At 46.2% G+C, this 19,869-nt stretch overlaps 1 long non-coding RNA gene across 1 annotated transcript; it reads right to left on the bottom strand.

Annotated features, from left to right (window-relative positions):
* Window positions 1-6,291: 6,291 nt before the first annotated feature.
* On the bottom strand, window positions 6,292-19,384 carry LOC122453139. Its single transcript, XR_006272957.1, has 3 exons — window positions 19,283-19,384; window positions 12,851-12,922; window positions 6,292-6,537 (listed from the first exon to the last, which is right to left on the bottom strand). It is a non-coding gene; the product is annotated as an uncharacterized LOC122453139 (long non-coding RNA).
* Between the last annotated feature and the right edge of the window lie 485 nt (window positions 19,385-19,869).

Raw genomic sequence — 19,869 nt, 5'->3', positions numbered from 1 at the left:
CCCAGTACCTGCTACCCGCCTCCTGATTGCTCTGGTCCTGGAGCGGTGTGTGGAGGGAGGTGGAGCCTGGGCCCCCCGTCTGCTGGGAGACTGGAGGACCATGGCCGTCTCTCTGCTGGGAGGCCAGACGGGCACACCTGCCCTAAACTGAGCCCTATCTATTGTGAAACACTTAATCGCTGCCCGGCAGTTTTTGGCCAAGCTTCTTCACAACACCAGTGACTCCCACCACATCTGAGTCAGTGGAGAGAGTGACCAGCGGGGCCAGAGCTGCCGTGCATGGCTGCTACCCCAGAAGCCGCCATTCCTGTAGACTCTGATGGGAATGTCTCCTGGCTGGAATTGGGCAAACACGGCCTGCCCCATTGTGTATGGAGAGAAACTTAGGAATGTAAGGGATCTGTAGAAATCCCAAGAAGAAAGCAGATACTTGCTGACATGGGCTGCCTGGTGCATGCTCCAGAGTTGGTGCAAAGGCCTCACCGACATCCAGTAAGGACGACAGTCAGATGCCTTGGGGGATGTATTTGGTCTCCTCTTGTGTTCACGCAGGGCTTCCCTGGTGGCTCAGTGGTAAAGAACCTGCCTGCCAATGCAAGAGACAAGAGTTCGATCTCTGGGTCAGAAGATCCCCTGGAGAAGGAAATGGCAACTCACTCCAGTATTATTGCCTGGAGGACCCCATGGACAGAGGAGCCTGGTGGGTCACAGTCCATGGGGTCGCAAAGAGTCCCCAACTGCGCACAACTGCACACGCATACTACACATGTTCATAAAGGGACTGGCTGCTCCTGAAAGGTGTCCTTCTGCTTATATTATGCTGCATTATTTAAGAAGTGGTCTGTGTGTGGATTCCAGAGTCAGACATACCTAATCAAATCCTGTTGCCAACACCACACAACATTTTTTTTTTTTTAATAGGGATGGCATTCATGCTCTAAGTCAACCATGTGCAAGTTGCATTTGTATTTTTATTTATTTGTTTTGGCTGTGAGGGCTCTTTGTTGCTGCTCGAGGACCTTGTCTAGTTGTGGTGGGAGGACTTATTTGGCCCATGGCATGTGGGATCTTAGTTTCCTGACTAGGGATCGAACCTCCATCCCCTACCTTGAAAGGCAGATTTTTAGCCACTGGATCACCAGGGAAGTCCCTGATGTCACACTGCTCTGAAGGGCCTTGTGCTGTGCTGAGTCGCTCAGTCGTGTCCGACTCTGCGACCCCATGGACTGTAGCCCGCCAGGCTCCTCTGTCCATGGAATTCTCCAGGCAAGAATACTGGAGTGGGTTGCCATTTCCTTCTCCAGGGGACCTTCCTGACCCAGGGATGGAACCCAGGCCCCCCTACATTGCAGGCAGATTCTTTGCCATCTGAGCCACCAGGGAAGCCCCTAAAGGGCATTAGACAAGCTGCTATCCTCTCAGAGTTTCCCTTATCTCTACACGGGGGATTTTACAACTACCAGAGTTGATATGAGGATTGGCTGGGGTGACTGTATCTTCGCTTTGGCTGCTACAACAGCATTGCTCAAGAACTGGGATATTGGAGTAAATGAAAAAAAAAAAAATCTCTTGCTCTCACTAGTGTTATAGTCTAGTAGAAGGGACTACCTCAGATGATCATAAGTGCTATGGAAAAAATTAAAGAAAGCGGAGAGAGCATAGGAAGTGGGGTTGGAGAAAACCACAGGTGTTGTTTTTATATTTTTTTTATTTTTAATTTACTTGGCTGAGCCAGGTCTTAGCTGTAGCATGCAGGACCTTAGTTAAGGCATGTGGGATCTAGTTCCCTGACCAGGGATCGAACACGGGCCCCCTGCACTGGGAACATGGAGTCTTAGCCACTGTACCATCATGGAAGTTCCACAGGGGCTGATTTTAGTAGAGTGAGTGGGGAGGTCTCCTGGACAGGGTGACAGAAGAGACCTGAAGGAAAGAGGCAGCAAGGCTTGTAGATAATCGGGGACCCTCGAAGGTAACAAAGAAACTTGTGATATTTTGATATAAGAAGAAATATACGTTCTGATCTTTATTCGGACTTCTGACCAGAGCTCCTAAACCCTTTTTAATTCCCTAAGTGATCAGAACGATAGGAACATCTTTGCTTTGGTATTTGCTTTATTTTTTTCCCCTGGCTTCTAAAACAGCTCTAAAGTGATAAAGGTGAAAAGAGCATCTTTTGTTATTCATAACAAGCCCCTTTCAACCCCACCTGAGTTTGTGTTAATGAGGTGATTATTTTTCTGTAAGTCTGTTTTACTCATTGATCTATCATCATGAATCAATAACTTCTCAATAAATATTTAATTCAAGAGACTAGCTTACTAAAATGAGCATCACACTCTTGTAATAGTGGTTACAACTCGGTGTGAACCAATGATGTGCTGTGCTTAGGCACTCAGCCGTGTCCGACTTTGCGACCCCATGGGCTGTATCCCACCAGGCTCCTCTGTTCATGGGGATTCTCCAGGCAAGAATACTGGAGTGGGTTGTCATGCCCTCCTGCAGGGGATCTTTCCAAACCAGGGATCGAACCCAGGTCTCCCACATTGTAGGCAGATTCTTTACTGTCTGAGCCCCCAGGGAAGCCCACGAACCAATGATACGTGGTACATGTTGCATTTAGTATCTACTTTCATTGCTTACATGTCACAGTTTACATTGAGGTATTTAGAAAGAGATTTCAAACTATGTTTACATTTTCCCTAAAGTCATAAAGTGGGTTCAAATGCACTCTTATTGCATCAGTTAGGTGACTTTTGAAAAGCCCCTAATGATGGGGGCTGGTTGGCAGGCAGACCAGCCCCCTGGTTAGAGGTTTGGAACTTTCAACCCCAACCCCGGACTTTTAGGGAAGGGAGAGGGGCTGGGGGTTGAGTTAATCACCAGTAACCAATGATTTAACCAGTCATGCCTGTGTAAGGTCATGCCTGTGTCAGGAAGCCACCATGAAAACCCTAACTGAAGGGGTTCAGACAGTTTCTGGGTTGTGAGCATATGGAGGTGCTGGGAGGGCGTGGCGGCTCTTCACCCCTCTCCAGCGCTGGCTCAGCATCTCTCCCATTTGGCTGTTCCTGAGCCGTACCTTTTCATAAGTAGGTAATCATAAGTAAAGCACTGAATTCTGTGAGCAATTCTAGCAAATTATCAAACCTGAGGAGGGGGTCATGGGAATCTGATTTGTAGCCAGTCAGTTCGAAGTAGAGGTGACAAGAGGTGAACTTGAAAAAAATAGTCAGAACCCAGAAGTTGAGAGTTATGTTTTATTCGGCGGAGATTTTTAGTACTGCAAGCAGGAGGCAGCATCTCAAGTAATCTGAGGGAATTGCTCTGAGGAGGCGAGGGGGGAGCCAGGATATAATAGTTTTGTAACAAAGGGCAGGTAGCCTGAACATCAAAATGTGGTTGCTAATTAAAGATAACCAGGTATCTCAAATTAAGGAATTTGTCACTTTTCTATATATGGGAAGATGCAAGAGTCTGGGCTCACCGTAATCATTCATTTCATATGCATCTCACCTACCTGGAGCCAGTTTCCTGTGTTTTCTTATCCCAGATTTCCTCAGGGCTCACTGTAGGGAGTGGCTGCAGCCTAATGGCTACTAGATGGCAGATATTCTTTTCCTTCCTGAGTTACCTCAAGGCTCACCAGCTTACCTTAGTAGGCTGTGGTTACAATTACTAATAACTGTGATATCTTTTGTTCAGATATGGCAGGGAATATTCCATTTCTCACAACCTAGACTTGCAACTGGCATCTGAAGTGGGGGTGGTCTTGTGGGGTTGAGTCTTGCACCTGTGGAGTCTGCACTGACTCCAAGTACTATCTGAATTGAGATAAACTGCATAGAATTTGTCCTCCATGCCTGGCTTCTTTTTCTGTGGAAAAACTTTAGCCAAAGAATAAGTTTAATCAGTGAAGTGAGAACTTGCAGAAACAAAGGAAAATAGTCAAAAGAGATAAAATAATAATAATAATGTAGTGATTAAGCATAGTCAAGGACCTCCAGTTCCTCCTCAAGGACTATGGATAATGTGCTGAACCATCTCCTGTGAGTTGTTGTATTGAAATTGAAACCCTGTATAATGGGCTCCAGTTTCATCCATCTCATTAGAACTGATTCAAATGAATTCTTTTTAATGGCTGAGTAATATACAGAGTGAAGTAAGTCAGAAAGATAAAGACTAATACAGTATACTAACGCATATATATGGAACTTAGAAAGATGGTAACGATAACCCTATATGTAAAACAGAAAAAGAGACACAGATGTACAGAACAGACTTTTGGACTCTGTGGGAGAAGGCGAGGGTGGGATGTTGCGAGAGAACAGCATCGAAACATGTATATTATCAAGGGTGAAACAGATCACCAGCCCAGGTTGGATGCATGAGACAAGTGCTCGGGCCTGGTGCACTGGGAAGACCCAGAGGGATCGGGTGGAGAGGGAGGTGGGGGGGGGGATCGGGATGGGGAATACATGTAACTCCATGGCTGATTCATGACAATGACAAAACCCACTGCAATGTTGCGAAGTAATTAGCCTCCAACTAATAAAAATAAATGGAAAAAAAAAAAAAAAGAAATTGAAACCCCCACTGCGGGGAGAAGTTAACTACTGATGACCAGACGGTAGCCATGACAGATGTGGGCACAGTTCTGAGAACTGGCCTTAGGGAAATGGGAGCAAACTGACCCTAGGACTAAAGAGTAACTGCGTAAAAACAATCAAGATAATGCTGGTCAGACCTCTGATGGCCAATTTCAAGATGACTACCAGAGCTGACTGTGCTGTTTCTGCATGTAGCCCCCTCCTTCTGACTACAAAAGCTCTGGCCCCCATGGTCTTGTGTGCCTGTGTAGGGTGGTGGGGGGGGGGCGGGGTAGGTCAGCCTTTAGACAGATGTCTGCCCTCTCCCCAGGTTGCCAGCCTCCAAAATAAAGCAAACTTTCCTTTCTACCTGCCTGGCCCCTCTATTGGCTTTTGAGCAGCGAGCAGCCAGGCCTGGGTTTGGTTACCATAGCAGGCATTGAGATCTGCTTCCAGAGAATATGAAAACTCACCCAAAGACCCAGAGCCCTTTAATGCTCAAGCAGACACTAGAATACATGCCTCCTCAAGAGACTCACAGTCGTGGGTGGGACAGTGGGTGCAGATAAGTGTGCTTGATATGGTGTCCCCCTAGTCCCTGCTGCAGAGAGAAGGCAGACAGGTAGGGAGTGGGCTGTGCGGATGCCCCTGAGCCTGGCTGCCCTGCATCCCCTGCTTTCTCCCTGACCCCAGGCTTACTGTGACGTCACCCAGGACCAGCCCTGCCATGCATTTGTGATGGCCGCCACTGAAGTAGCCACGGCTGGCATTTTGTCAGCTTTGGCTCGGGGCCCAGGTTGGGAAATTCTGGACTGGAATGAAAAGAAAATGCTCCAGCTTCTAATTCCACTGCTCATGGCACTCAAGGGACGTGCCCAGGAAGCTTCAGGTCTGTGCCAAGCTGAGCCAGAGCAGAGGGTGGGCGGATGCCTGCACCCTCTTACCTGGCTCTTGTAGAGCTGATTTAGGGGCCAGAGGGGGTGCAGAGTTGGAGCAAGCGGCTCAGGAAATGAGGAGATTTCAGTGGATGAATCAAAGTAGATAGATTGGCCTCAGTGAATACGCCAGTTAAAATGATCCTGCAGGGTCTGGACCCAGAGTTCTGGAAGAATAGAGCCATTAAGAAGCCATGTCAAAGGGTGGGGGTGGTGTTGGGGGTGGAGAAGTTTCACATGGCTGGTTGACTCCAGCCTGTTCCAGTAGAGGTCAAGTGGCTCAAAAGAAGCAGCCCCCTGTCTTCCTCTTCTCCTTCCCGGGCCATGGGCTTTTGTCATTTGAGCTGTGGCTAGTGTGGGACTCCATAGGCTTTTTCTTTTCCACTTTGTTTACAATCTTTTGCACTGTGAGGAATTCCAGAATAAGCCATGTCTGTTATTCCTCAGTGTCTTCTTTCACTCTGATAAAACTATAATGCCATAGTCTGAAGATCCTCAAAGTTTGCTGCATGAGTTTCAGTTCTTCTCATTTCAGCATAATGATTTTTTTTCCTTTAAAAGTTTTAGTTTGGTTAATGTCAGCGTACATCAGGGATAGGTGTGTATGTGCAGAGTGAGCGTGTGTGTGTGAATGTATTTACAAGCTGTCTTTCCCCCAACTCATTTTAAAGTTATTTGACAACGCCAACAAAGCAACAGGAATATCACATCTTAAAACTTAAACCATAAACCCAATGTTATTTGGAACTGCTGTGTTTTATTGAAAATATCTAAATATATTAAGAAGAGGCTGAGTCATCTGGCAAAACGGTGGTGTAGCTGTGATAAATGAGTGTCTGTATAAGGGAACTGGAATATAGAGCGTTCATCCAGGGCTTGAAAACAATTAGGGATGGGTTTCAGGCTGAAGTATCACGGAAGATGTACAGCCAGTGGAAATCCTTGATGGCAGTCTCTGAGGATTGCATGCTTGTAAGGCAGTAGAGAACCAGTGAGCTCCCATGGAGTCTAGCCTAAGGAAGATACACAAGGTGTATGTTAGAACAGACAGTCTGCATCTTTTGGCATAAAGGGATGTGTCCTGAGAAGCAACTCTGAAGGCCAATGTCACTGCTTTCAGTGATTCTAGAACCGGAACGCCTGGCCCAGCCCTCACCAGCTGCGAGGTACTAGTACAGTGGTGCAGGTTTGATTCCCGGTCAGGGAGCTAAAATCCCACATGCCTTGTAACCAAAAAACCGAAATATTAAATGGAAGCAATCTTGTAATAAATTCAATAAAAACTTTAAAAAGGTTCATGTCAGAAACCTCTTTTAAAAAATGAGGAAAAAAAAAAAAAGAACAAAACAACTGACTTGAAGGGAAGTGTGATATTCTGACAGTGGAGGGGTAATTAAAAAAAAAAAAAAATGCCAGTTTCTGGAAAGTGACATCTCCTAAAATAAATATCTACTAATTTATTGTCATAAACTCAGTGTACTCAGCAAACTATATTCATTTAGTTTTGAACATTTTGTCAGCCTTCAACATGAAGTGAATGATGATCATTTGTTCAAGTGCTTCTAGTTGTAGAGTTCTCATTAGTCTTTGACCAAAATATTAAATTAATTCAACCATTGCAACCACTGACCTGATATGTTCTTAAACATACTGGCAACAAACCCAGAAGATTTCATAGGTAAAATCTGGATGAACGATTCAAGCACTGAACTCTGATTTAGTTTAAATCTCTTAAGAACAAACATTTGTCTCAAATGCTCTATCTGAGGCAGCCAGAGTATCTAGAAGGCTGCCTACTACTGACTATCAACTTTAAGAAGCAAAACTGAAATAAGCATGGGCATCTGCAAGAGCTGTGCTGAGATACTCCCACATATTCATGCTAAATGCCCTTCAGAGCACAAGGGGAGTGTGTATCCGAATGTGTGTGTTCACCTGAGAATCTGAGAAGTTCTCAGGAGGTGGAGGAGATGGTGGGGAGGAAAAAAAGGAGACCAAGAGCAGAGGTGAGAGAAAGGGATTCTTCACTCTCTATTTTTATTTTTTGCAGTTTAAAAAAAATTATTGGAGTATAATTGATTTACAATGTGTTAGTTTCAGAAAGTGAATAAGAACTAAAGAGCCTCTTGATGAAAGTGAAAGAGGAGAGTGAAAAAGTCGGCTTAAAGCTCAACATTCAGAAAACTAAGATCATGGCATCTGGTCCCATCACTTCATGGGAAATAGATGGGGAAACAGTGGAAACAGTGGCTGACTTTATTTTGGGGGGCTCCAAAATCACTGCAGGTGGTGATGGCAGCCATGAAATTGAAAGACGCTTACTCCTTGGAAGGAAAGTTATGACCAACCTAGACAGCATATTAAAAAGCAGAGACATTGCTTTATCAACAAAGGTCCGTCTAGTCAAGGTTATGGCTTTTCCAGTAGTCATGTATGGATATGAGAGTTGGACTATAAAGAAAGCTGAGCACCAAAGAATTGATGCTTTTGAACTGCGGTGTTGGAGGAGACTCTTGAGAGTCCCTTGGACTGCAAGGAGATCCAACCAGTCCATCCTAGAGGAGATCAGTCCTGGGTGTTCACTGGAAGGACTGATGTTGAAGCTGAAAAGTCAATATTTTGGCTACCTGATGTGAAGAGCTGACTCATTTGAAAAGACCCTGATGCTGGGAGGGATTGGGGGCAGGAGGAAAAGGGGACAACAGAGGGTGAGATGGCTGGATGGCATCAGTGACTCATTGGACATGAGTTTGGGTAAACTCCGGAAGTTGATGATGGACAGGGAGGCCTGGCGTGCTGTGGCTCATGGGGTCACAAGGAGTTGGACACGACTGAGCAACTGGACTGAACTGAATTGAGTTTCAGGTGTACAGAAAAGTGAATCAGTTACACATATACAAACATCCACTTAGGAAAAAAAAAAAAGATTCCATTGGGACAATTTCTGAGAAAGTTTCCCTGGTGGCTCAGATGGTAAAGGGCCTGCCTGCAGTGCAGGAGACCTGGGTTCAATCCCTGGGTCGGGAAGATCCCCTGAAGAAGGAAATGTCTACCCACTCCAGTATTCTTGCCTGGAGAATCCCATGGACAGAAGAGCCTGGCGGGCTACAGTCCATGGGGTCACAAAGAGTCGGACACAACTGAGCGACTAACACTATTCCCATATAGGTCATTACCAAGTATTGAGCAGAGTCCCCTGTGCCATACAGTAGGTTCTCACCAGCCATCTATTTTCTATATAGTAGTGTGGATATGTCAATCCCAGGCTCTCAATTTATGCCCCTCTCCTCCTATCCCTGGTAACCGTGAGTTTGCTTTCTATATCTGTGATTCTGTTCCTGTTTTTTCTGTGTGTGAATAAGTTCATTTTTACCCATTTTTAAAGATTTTACATATAAGCGATACTATATGGCATTTGTCGTTCTGTGTCTGACGTACCTCACTCAGTACACCAATCTCTAGGTCCATCCATGTTGCTGCAAATGGCATTAGTTTATTCTTTTTTTGTGGCTGAGTAATAGTTCATGTCTGGATTCCAAAATTTGGAGGCAATATGAAAATTAGGGGCAAGAGATAAGAAATATTTATCCTGAATCAACCACAGATGACTCCTGGGTATTGATGAGAAGGGTTAGAGCAAACGATACAGCTGAATTGGCTGAGGAGGGACTCCAGAGATTACTGATGTTCTTGTGCCATGTAAAGGCAATCATGGCAGATGGACATGGACAGAGTCCCTAGAGAAAAGCTCCTTGATGCTGGGAAGGACTGAAGGAAAGAGGAGAAGTGGATGACAGAGGATGAGATGGTTGGGTGGCATCACCGACTCAATGGACATGAGTTTGAGTAAGCTCTGGGAGTTGGTGATGGACAGGGAGGCCTGGCGTGCTGCAGTCCATGGGGTCACAAAGAGTCAGACACGATTGAGTGACTCAACTGAACTGAATAACTTTTTAGCAAAAGGAATGAATTTCTAAGCACAAAAGGGAAAAATCATAAAGGAACAGTTTTGATTCAGCAACAAATTTTAATTTCCTGAACGTCAAAGACAAAAGAAATGACAAATTGGGTAAAGTCCTTATAGTATTTTTTCAGCTAAAGAATTACCAGCTTTAATGTCTAAATAACTTTTTACAAAACAGTATGTACATATCATACCTAAGCTCCTTCCACTTACCTGCCCCCCAACCACCAGTCCACCTGCACCCAGGAAGGGTGCTCTAGCCCAGCTGCTCTCTGGAGAGGTGTTTCCTGCATGGACGGCAATCAGTTCAGTTCAGTGCTAAGCTTCAGTCGTGTCTGACTGTTTGCAACCCCATGGAGTAGCCTGCCAGGCTCCTCTGTCCATGGGATTCTCCAGGCGAGAATACTGGAGTGGGTAGCCATTTCCTACTCCAGGAGATCTTCCCGACCCAGGGATTGGACCTATGTCTCTTGCATCTCCTGCACTGGCAGGCAGATTCTTTACCTCTAGCACCACCTGGAAAGCATCTATGGGTAGCAATGCAGACTGGCAAACTTCTCTCTTCCCTTGTGCGGCAAACATATGTTCTCCAGTGAATTCTGAATCCCAACCTGGGGGAGGAACTCCCCTGCCAAGTGTGGTCCTTCTTTTCTTCCCTAACCCTGGGGTATTCTTGGAGTCCTCTAGACCCTTTGTATTAAATAGTTACTCCCTTGTTATCCTTTATAACTTTTTTTGTAAGATTTTTTTAATGTGGAACATTTAAAAAATCTTTATTGAATTTGTTACAACGTTGTTTCTGTTTCATGTTTTGATTTTTTGGCCGAGATATATGGGACCTTAGCTTCCCGATCAGGGGTCAAACCTGCACCTTCCTGCACTGGAAAGTGAAGTCTTAACCAGTGGACTGCCAGGGAAGTCCCTCGTTTATAATTCCTTATTTTTAATTAATTAATTTATTTTAATTGGAGGCTATTACTTTACAATATTGTGGTGGTTTTTGCCATACATTGACATCAGTCATGGGTGTGCGTGTGTCCCCCATCCTGAACCCTCCTCCCCCCTCCCTCTCCATCCCTCTGGGTTGTCCCAGTGCACCAGCTTTGAGTGCCCTATTTCATGCGTTGAACTTGGACTGGTCATCTATTTCACATATGATAATACACATGTTTCAATGCTATTCTCTCAAATCATCCTGCCCTCACCTTCTCCCACAGAATCCAAAAGTCTGTTCTTTACGTCTGTGTCTCTTTTGCTGTCTCGCATATAGGGTAGTTGTTACCATCTTTCTAAATTCCATATATATGCATTAATATGCTGTATTGGTGTTTTTCTTTCTAACTTACTTCACTCTGTATAATAGGCTCCAGTTTCATCCACCTCATCAGAGCTGACTCAAATGTATTCTTTTTAATGGCTGGGTAATATCCCATTGTGTATATGTACCACAACTTCCTTATCCATTCATTTGCCGACGGGCATCTAGGTTGCTTCCATGTCCTGGCTATTGTAAACAGTGCTGCAACAAACACTGGGGTACACGTGTCTCTTTCAATTCTGGTTTCCTTGGTGTGTATGCCCAGCAGTGGGATTGCTGGGTCATACGGCAAGTCTATTTCCAGTTTTTTAAGGAATCTCCACACTGTTCTCCATAGTGGCTGTACTAGTTTGCATTCCCACCAACAGTGTAAGAGGGTTCCCTTTTCTCCGCACCCTCCCCAGCATTTATTGTTTGTAGACTTTTTGATGGCAGCCATTCTGACTGGCATGAGATAGTACCTCACTGTGGTTTTGATTTGCATGTCTCTGAGAATGAGTGATGTAATTCTTGATCACAAGCTTTTCCTGTTCCAGCCCTGCACAGTGTCTGTCTCCTGAATGGACCCTGCACGTCTTTGCACTTCTCTGCTGCCCTCCCAACGACTTTACAGCTGCTGCTGCATCACCGCCCTGACCTTCCCAGATCTCACAGTTCCTCTTGAATGTGAGGGACAAAGAGTACGAGGGTGTGTTTGACTGGAGTTGTCTGAGGTCTGTCCCCTCTGCACCAGCCCACTTCGCTCAGTTCTATCATAGCAGTCTCCGCTGGGAACATGCGATAAGGATTTCTCAGTGCTTCTCCTGGACCAAGCACTCTTTCTTTTCCCTTTCAGATGAAGTTCACTGTGGCTACAGACCCAAATTTTCAAACTCAACCGTGATACAAGCTCACGAACTGTTGAACGTCCAGGATGGCGAGTTCCCATGGCAAGTGAGTATCCAGGTCTCGCGGAAACACCTCTGTGGAGGCTCAATCATACATCCGTGGTGGGTTCTGACGGCTGCACATTGCTTCCCAAGAACCCTGTAAGTTTCTGAGGCGTTGTCTTACTTTATGTCAGGTTTCCTCCATGTATTGTCTGGGCTGGGTAGCTTACTGGGTTACTACACGGCTCTTGTGAAACCATGGGCTCTACCCCACGTGTGTTCCCACTGGATTTGTACTGAAAGGTATCTGCTCTATACATATTCTCTCAAGTTAACCATAGCCCAACGTTGGCTGCTAGTTGTGACTATGCACCCAGTATTGGGAAATCAGTACAAAGCTTCCCTTCCCCGGCCTGCCCTCACGCTGGAGACCATGCACTGTATTCACTCACTGTTCACATACAGGCAACCACATGCTGTTTTAAGTGATGACAATATAGTGGTCCGCAAGACAGTCACGTCTCCAGTTGTCGAGGAGTTCACAGTCTAGTTTCTTGGGTGGATTCACCCCACTGTCTTCCATGGGAAAGTCTCCTTGAGCTGACTGTTCACTAGCTCAGAGTTTTGCCTGAGTTTAGACCCCTGACTTCTGCCACTCTGATCTCTAGCCACTCTTCGGCCACTGTACACCCAATGCTTTGGACTTCCCAGTATTCAACTGTAAACTCTACTGTTTACAAAGTGTTAAAGTGTTAGTCACTCAGTTGTGTTTGACTCTTTTCGACCCCATGGACTGTAGCCCACAAGGCTTCTCCATCCACGGAATTCTCCAGGCAAGAATACTGGAGTGGATAGACATTTCCTTCTCCAGGGGAATCTTCCTGACCCAGTGGGATGGAACCTGGGTCTCCTGCATTGCAGGCAGATTCTTTACCAGGGAAGCCGGTAAAGAGCCACCAGGGAAGGCCGACTGTTTATAAATGTGTCTGCAAGTGAGAAATGCAATGTGACTATTATTATATTGTAGTTTGTAGTTATTATATTCATTCTTTAGGTTAGAAATGACCTTGGAAAATATCACTGTGGTCATGGGATCCAGAATACTTGAGGACTCCCTCCTGGAGAGAAAGCAAGTGCAGAAGATAATTATTCACAAAGATTATGAACCACCTCACCTGGACAGCGACCTCTCCCTCTTGCTGCTTGCCACACCAGTACAATTCAATAGCTTCAAAATGCCCATCTGCCTGCAGAAGAAGAAGAAGACCTGGAACCGGTGTTGGGTGACAGAGTGGGTGACAGCTCCTTTGTATGGTATGTACCTTCCCTTCCAAACCCAGGAAAAGCTCACATTTAGGCATAATGCCTAAATGTCTAGCCCCGGGCTAAACGACATGATGCTTTGGAAGACTCAGGTCTGAATTTTGGCCTCATCACTCTCGCTTTGTGATTCCAACCACCTAACTCCCCCAGATTATTTTCTTTCATGTTTTCTCATCTGTAGAATGATACTTCAGCCTTCAAATAAGCTGTGTGGATTAAATTAAGTGAGATTAAACATGTAAGGTCCTTACCATCAATAGAAGCCTGGAACATAGACAAACCTAAATACATGGTAGTGATGGTAATTTCTTTTGGAGCCCAGAAGCACTGTAGAAAGAAAGTTTGGATTCTTCCCTCCTAGGTTGTTTTACAATCACATCTCCCCAAATGTTTATCATCAGATGAAGCTCATGTAGACTTCCCTGGTGGCTCAGATGGTAAAGAATCCACCTGCCAATGCAGGGGACAAAGGAGATGTGGGTTTGATCCCTGGGTCGGGAAGATCCCCTGGAGGAGGGAATGGAAACCCACTCCAGTATTCTTGCCTGAAGAATCCCATGAACAGAGGAGCCTGGTGGGCTCCATGCAGTTGCAAAGAGTTGGACATGACTGAGCGACAATATTTTCACTAGACCACCATCCTGAGATGACTCTGAGACAATGATTCCCCAACCAAGCACAGTCATCCATCACATCCAGGCCAACCAGGCAGGGATGTAGGAAAGGAATGAGTGGGATCCTCTTGGATCCAGGTTGTTTCTTTCCTTCGAGATGGCACCATTAGGCGTGCCATCCTCCTGGCTTCTCCACTGGCCTGGCAGAGATGGATACAGAAGTTAGGCTGTTATGAACCTCCGCACAAGGCAAAGCCTGGCTATGAAGAGAGATGGTGGGGTCACTGAGAAAGCTCATTCCATACTCACCGGGCAGAGGCTGGGGTGAGGGTTTGGTAGGCTGCTTCCAGAGGGAGTGAGCTTCCCAACGGGAAACAGAGAAATAAGCAGAGATGGAGAAACCACTCCTGGGAGATGCTGGAGAGGAGATTGAGTGGGCATTGCATTAGGTCACTCTAAGTCTGTGATGGCCCGAGTGTCTACATCCTTTCCAGGGCCTCCACCCTCATCACTTGTGGGCCCATCCCTCTCTGCGGTTGAGCAGGGCTCATCCTCACTCTAGCTTCCTCACTTTGCTAGACCGAAAGGGCAACTTCAACCCGTACCTGCAGAAGCTGAGAGTGGTGCAGATTTCCTGGAGAGAATGCAGCCAGAGGGTAGACCAGCTCTCCAGGAACATGCTTTGTGCCTGGCAAGAACTGGGCACCAAAGGCAACTGCCAGGTACTCAGCCCCCATCTCAGCTCCAACATCCACAGGCCCCACCACATTCTGGGTTCCCAGGAGGGAGTCTAGGAGGGAAGCCCTAGCCCAGGTGTCCCCAACCTCTGGGCCATGGACAGAAGGTGAGCTGTGGGTGAGTGAGCCAAGCTCCATCTGTATTTACAGCTGCTCCCCATCGCTCTTATTACTACCTGAGTGCCACCTCCTATCAGATCAGTGGCAGCACGATCAATGTAATGTGCTTGAATCATCACCAAACCGCCCCTTAACTGGGTCCAGGGGAAAACTGTCTTCCACGAAACCGGTCCCTGGTGCCAGAAGGTTGGATACCACGTCCCTGGCCCATGCCACCAGGACCCTCTCACTCTGCACTCTAGTTAGAGGTGCTGTTCGTTGCTCTAGACTGTTCCTTCTCTCTTTTCTCATTCTCAGGGAGACAGTGGGGCACCTATGGTCTGTACTGTCCACAGAAGCCAGAGGCTCTTCCAAGTGGGTGTGTTCAGTTGGGGCATACGATCTGGCTTCAGGGGGAGGCCTGGGATGTTTGTGTCTGTGGTTCAATTTCTTCCATGGATCCAGGAAGAGACAGAAAAGGAGGGGAAAGCCTACACCATCTCAGGAACTCAGAGAAGCAGCTCCCCGCATCACATTCTGTGGTACCCCTTATGGTTCAGCTTGGGGGTCTCAAGTACAGCTTACCAGCATGTTTACTGGTGATAAATCAGGTCACTAAGCTTCAGATCCATACTATCTTCTTCTCGTCCTTTCTCCCCACCCATCCTTACACAAGTACCTATGAAGCATTCCAGGGTTTCTCTTTCAGATCCTGGAAGAGGGACATGGACTCTGTGATCCCAAATCTCACAGGAGCTATTGCTCGTGCTGCTTGGTAGTGGGATAAGATCAGTGAATCCCATGGACACCAGCACATGGCCTTACTTCTGTTCTGTTATAACCAATTGATCAGAAGTTGTGCGAAGTGGAAAGCCGTGTGATGAATAACTAGTCATTTAGTGAGTTATGGGTGGTTAGGTGGCAGAAGCTTTGTGGGCAAGGCAGACACATCCACATACAGATTAACGTCTATTTCTATGATGAAAAATTATTGCCTACTCCAAAAGGGAAGAAGTCAAGTATGATTGACCTTCCACAAGATGGGTTATCTGTCTGACCATCCTCAGCCTATGTGGACGATGGCCACAACAGGGAACCCTGAGGGCGCTCATCCTCTGTATGGAGTTGTACTTTCAGTGCCTAATTTAACACCGTGTCCTCATGACTCAATTAAGGGATGGAGTTAGAGGATCAGTGAGCAGGTCACACTTAAATTCATCCTGACATTCCTACCCAAGATTTTGTATTCCTTCTTTTATATTTTACAAAGAATTCCGTTTAATGTAGGCCATCTCTTATCCAGGGTTTTAGTCTGTCAACTAAACAAACAGAGCTACTTCTATCTGTGCCAGGTTACTCATGAGAATGCAGATTTTCTCTAAAGTGCTCTCAGACTGATACATTTGGTCCAATCATATTTTACTTTATCCTCTACCTAATTCTTTTAGAGGGCTTTCTTGATGGCTCAGTGGTAAAGAATCAACCTGCTAATGCAAGAGACATGGGTTTGATTCCTGGGCAGGAAGATCCCCTGGGTAAGGAAATGGCAACCCATTCCAGTATTCTTGTCTGGAAAATCCCAAGGACAGAGGAGCCTGATGGACAGTCTGGGGTCACAAAAGATTCGGACATGACTGAGCATCTAAACAACTCCTTTAGAATCTCTTCTCACACATAATCCTCAAGTGTCTATAAATATACATCAGCAGAATGTTGTAGGTCTGTTATTGTGGATAATATCTTCTCCTGGGTCAGATTTAACTGATCCCACATGAAAGGTATTGGGATGACTTTACTTATGGTTCTGACTGCCCTAGGAGGTGGTAGGGGTGGGTCATGGGGAGAATCCAGTATAGTGTACTATGTGTAGTTAGTTGCTCAGTTGGGTCCAATTTTCTGCAGCCCCAAGGACTGTAGCCCGCCAGGCTCCTCTGTCTATGGAATTTTCCAGGCAAGAATACTGGAGTGGGTTGCCGTTTGCTACTCCAGGGAATCTTCCTGACCCAGGGATCGAACCCGTGTCTCCTGCATTGGCAGGCGTATTCTTTACCACCAGCGCCACCTGGGAAGTCCCCAGCATCTTCTAGGAAAGTAATTGCAGTTAAGTCATTACAAAGTCTTCATGGAGAGGAGACTAGCCTCCCAAGAATGGGGTAGAAGGGCTGCTTCTAACAGGAAGGGAAGTTCAGTGGGATTTTGAGTTGTTGGTTTTTTTTTATTCTTTTTTGGTTGCACCACACAGTATGCAGGATCTTAGCTCCCCAACCAGGGATTGGGTCTGTACCCTCTGCATTGGCATCAAGGAGTCTTTACCACTGGATAGTCAGGGAATTCCCAGATTTGAGGTTTTAAAGTACACTAACTCATTTTAATCCATCCAAACATTCCACTGTGATTTTATTGGTCACCTTCTTCCCCAATTAATCACCTTTCATGTATGGATCTAATGAAGTTGTGAATTCAAGTTATGTTGTCATTCTGCCACCTGCAGGACCAACCCTGGGTCTAATTTTTGATGCAATAGATAAAGAGATCCCTTTAGCGCAGTTGTAGAAACTTCTCTGCCTGTTGGATAATGCCTTTGAGTTGAAAATGTAAAACCCCAATATTGTTGTTGTTGCTTTTCCTGTAAGCTTTCCACTGTATTTGGTAATAGTAGCTCTTGTACTTATCTTTTCCACCAGAAAATTCTATTGCAAATGTCACTTGTTCTCCTCTAACAGGATTCTAAGAATGACAGGTAATAATTTGAGAAACTGTTCTGACATTGCATACCCTGGTCTCCCAGAATCCCATTTTTCACCAGCAAAGAGGTCATTATTCCCTTCAAATCAAATTAGGCCTGACAAGAAATCTTAGATTCCCATCTTTGCAGTTGTATATCCTGAAACCACTTTCAATACCAAATAACTATATCCGTCAGGATTCTCTTAGGAAAATAGAAAATAACCTAAGTATCTCAAGCTGAAAGGGATTTAGTACATAGGGATGGATGCTTATGGAACCATTAAAAGGGCTTGAGTGCAAAGACCAAGAAAAACAGTTGCTTGCTTTGTGAAGCTCAGTAGGCCTCAAGAATGATAACTCACTGCTAATCATCTTATGATTCTCTTCAGCATTAAAGTAACAATTTGTGGAAGGACACCCAAACTTAATGGCAAAACTTCCCGACTGTCTTCTGCTGAAATCTTCATGCCTGTGTACAGCTGCTAAGGAAAACAGTGTTTCTCCTGGCCTCCTGCCTTCTAAAACTCACCTGAGGATCTAAATCTGAAGCCTGTTGGGACTCTGAGCGATGTGACCAGCTTTCAGCATCTGAAATTCTTGGGAAAGTTTAGAAAGGCAGAGATTGAACTGAGCATCAAGATACAATAGCTGGCATACTGATAAACTAAATGTGGAAAGTGGAAGAACAATTCCCTCCAGTGGTTGCTATGAGGATTAAATGAGCTAACACCTGCAAAGTCCTAAGCACAGTATATATATATAACACACACGTAAGTGCTTGACATTTTAAGTTTTTGGTTGCTGAATCATCCAGTTCAAAAGACATCCATCCTGAATACACATATTGTCAGCTGGATGGCTCAGCCATCACCCAAACAACCAGATCAGGAATCAGGCTCGTGAAGGTCACCATCTATGAAGGTCCCTTTTCCAGAAAGCCCTGGGTAACCTACATAACTGCCTGAGTGACCTGCTTCTCTCTTTCTGCACCCCAATTCCTGGTCGTATGCTTTAAATTAGTCAATAAAGAATGAATCTGCGAGACCCTAAACACCCTACCCTCAATGCTAATGAAAGCAAGATCCCCAGGTCTGTTATATCTTTCTCTTTCTCCCTGCAACCTGGCTATGTGACCCCTCAGGTGTGCTGTGTATACTCCAGGACTTGGAGTAATAACTCTTATTCCTCAAAGTTCCCTGCTGGGGTTTCCTGGTGGCTCATTGGTAAAGAATCCGCCTGCCAATGCAGGAGACATGGGTTTGATTCCTGGTCCAGAAAGATCCCACATGCCTCAGAGCAACTAAGCCCATGCATCACAACTACTGAGCCTGTGCTCTAGAGCCCGGGAACCACAACGATGAGCCCATGTGCCTAGAGCCCGTGCGTCACAATGAGAGAAGCCATCACAATGAGAAGCCCTTGCATCTCAACCAGAGAGTAAACCCCCTCCTGCTGCAACTAGAGAAAAGCCCACGAAGCAATGAAGACCCAGCACAGCCATAAATAAATATATATTTTTTAAAGTTCTCTAGTGGTTTTTGCTGAAGCATATCCTGCCATCCTAACGAGAACCACAAAGGCTGATCCAGCCACTCATTGGAGGAGACGTCCATGGGGGCTGGCTGCAAGTAATACGGTCTGGATGAGTGCCACCCATATTCCTAGCTGATGGCGTGGTTATCAATAGGCTGAGACCAACACCAAGCCATGAAAAGCCTTCCTGGGCAGTTGGCTATCTTTATCCGCCCTGAAATAAGGATGGCTCACAGCTTTCAGTTCTGTTCTCTGGGAGGGAACACTGGGATGATACTGCAGTTATTTTCCATCTGTCCCCATTTCACTACTACAAATCCACTGGCTGTCCTTCCCTGAGTCCCAGGAGGCTGATGCCTCCAGACTGGTCACCTGGGTGGGGGGGTGGGCAGTCGCTGAATGTCACATGGCTTGCCCTGGGCAGTGGGAGGCACTCACAGAGGCAGGAGGCAGGCAGGAGGCAGGCAGGAGGGGATTGGGGGACTTCCTCCCTATCCCTTTCCGTTGGGGCCACTTGCTCCCAGGGGCAGGGTCCCTCCTTGACCTGGTTCCTGCCGCAATCTCCCCTCCATACCTGCCCTCCTCACTAGACTCCAACAGCACGGCTTCCTGTTCTCGTCCCGTGGCTGACGGCTACAGCGGGTGTCTGAAATGCCCTCCTTCATCAGGACACTTGATGATGCCCGCAGCCTTCCATCCTGCCATGAAAGTAGCCTCACGTCAATTTTCTGAGTGGAATTTCCTTCTGGGACCTTCTTGAATTTCTCTGCTCAAGGTCATCTTCCTAAATACCTGGGCCTGAGGTTTTGGAGCCATCCCCTCGTTTCCCCCTCAGTGGGCTGGAAGGAAATTCAGAAAGTCACAGCAGGGTTCAGCAGATGGTCAGGCCGTGGATTCACACTGAACTCAAAGACTAGACCCACCGCCCTTCCTGGCCGACAGGAATTCATCCCCAGGAGCCCACAGGCTATCAGTAACAGCAGGTCCCTTAAGGAGAGGAGAGTCCCAGGTCCCGCCTCCCACCCCCGTCCAAAATGGAATGTGTGAACCCAGGTCGCGTCTCTGTGGCCTTGAGCTCAGAGACCCCGAGCAGCCTGTACCAAGAAAGAACTAGGGCACAGCTGAAATCCAGAAGGGAGAGGAAACAGGCGGAGATCCGCG

The sequence above is a fragment of the Cervus canadensis genome, chromosome 14, assembly GCF_019320065.1.
Source record: "Cervus canadensis isolate Bull #8, Minnesota chromosome 14, ASM1932006v1, whole genome shotgun sequence".
NCBI lineage: Eukaryota > Metazoa > Chordata > Mammalia > Artiodactyla > Cervidae > Cervus > Cervus canadensis.
The sequence above is the reverse complement of the archived record's forward strand: the minus strand, read 5'-3'. Positions and strand labels throughout refer to the sequence as shown.